The 963-nt window shown below is 31.8% G+C and overlaps 1 protein-coding gene across 1 annotated transcript in view; it reads left to right on the plus strand.

The window, feature by feature from the left end:
- The first annotated feature begins 354 nt into the window (after positions 1-354).
- Positions 355-963, plus strand: part of LOC107600081 (GDNF-inducible zinc finger protein 1-like) — a 6,853-nt gene continuing 6,244 nt past the window's right edge. Inside the window, exon 1 of the mRNA XM_016291870.1 lies at positions 355-400. The gene's annotated coding sequence lies outside the window, so the exon portion shown is untranslated. The remainder of the gene's footprint in view (positions 401-963) is intronic.

The following is a 963-nucleotide window of genomic DNA, read 5'->3' on the forward strand; positions in this document are numbered from 1 at the left end:
ACAGCTTTCATTTGAGAAAAAAATAGTGCTTAATTCATGCATGTTTATATATATAAGGGGGGTCAGAGAAATCTCACCTAACCATACAAAACACAAACAAACGAATAAAAAACAAAGAAAAGTTAATAAAAGAGAACTTTAAACAATGTAAAAAAAATCAGTATGTACTTGTAGAGTTTTACACTTTATTTACATTAATAAATAAAGTGTATTATTATTATTACACAGAATTTGTGAATTAAAAATACACCAGATCTGGTCAGGAATCAAGATAATCTTTTACAGATGAACTCAATTTCCCATGATGCCTTCGGCTTTAATGGTGCGCGTTCTACCGGAAATACTCTTGTTGTGCCCGTGGATTTGATTTGTACAGGGCTGCCGTTTTACTGGCCTTACGGTAAGAAATCTCCAGCCTTGCTATGCAAACCCTCCTTTCACTGCATGTCACAGATGGACATTAAACATGTGTTCTATTCACGTGTAGTTCGCTCTTAAGTTACATTAGCACAGAAATCGCTCATCTGAATACAAAGCTAATGATGCTAACTGCTTTAGCGTCTCCTTTTATTTTCTTTCCTTTCTCCGGTTGGTTTTTGCACCAAAGCAGTTAAATGAACTCGTATAAAGAATTATGCAAATAAAAGACATTTGAATGGGACTGTAAACTATTGGTTTATTTTGGGCCGTTACCATAATTAGCAAAGCTAAAGTTTAGCGTGTACAATAAATGGCTTAACATTTATGTAGATAATAAAGCTTTAGTACAGAAATACAGTGGTTATAATAATTTACTAATTATAAAACAAACTCAAAGTGAGTTCTAAGTCTAAGTGTTCTTTTATCATAATATTAACAACCAGTTTGATCAAATTTGTCACAGTAAATACATTTATTACTGTGTGTGTGTAATATATCATATATATATATATATATATATATACACACACACACACACAGTAT

Source organism: Sinocyclocheilus grahami, unplaced genomic scaffold (assembly GCF_001515645.1).
Source record: "Sinocyclocheilus grahami isolate Dianchi unplaced genomic scaffold, SAMN03320097.WGS_v1.1 scaffold277.1, whole genome shotgun sequence".
In the NCBI taxonomy this organism is placed as follows: domain Eukaryota; kingdom Metazoa; phylum Chordata; class Actinopteri; order Cypriniformes; family Cyprinidae; genus Sinocyclocheilus; species Sinocyclocheilus grahami.